This window comes from Plasmopara halstedii (assembly GCF_900000015.1).
Source record: "Plasmopara halstedii genome assembly, contig: Scaffold_3060, whole genome shotgun sequence".
NCBI lineage: Eukaryota > Oomycota > Peronosporomycetes > Peronosporales > Peronosporaceae > Plasmopara > Plasmopara halstedii.
The window spans coordinates 2,478,975-2,479,274 of NW_020189964.1; positions in this window are offsets into that span (position 1 = coordinate 2,478,975).

Below are 300 nucleotides of genomic sequence, written 5' to 3' on the forward strand. Positions count from 1 at the left end.
AATGCGCACGAACAAACTGTACCTTAATGCAGACAAGTGCATCTTTGGCGCCGAAGAAATTTCCTTTTTAGGGTGCTTCGTTGGAAAGCGTGGTCTTCGAGCGGATCCCGCTAAGGTCAAGGCCATTGTAGATTGGCAGGTTCCAAAGAACCAGAAGGACTTGCGTAAGTGGCTTGGTCTCGCCAATTACTTGCACAAGTACAGCGTAAGGATGCGGAATGGTCTTAGAACACCGAACATTAGAGGCTTTTGACGGGGTCAAAGACAGCCTCCTGCATGCACCAATACTGGCGCTGCCAG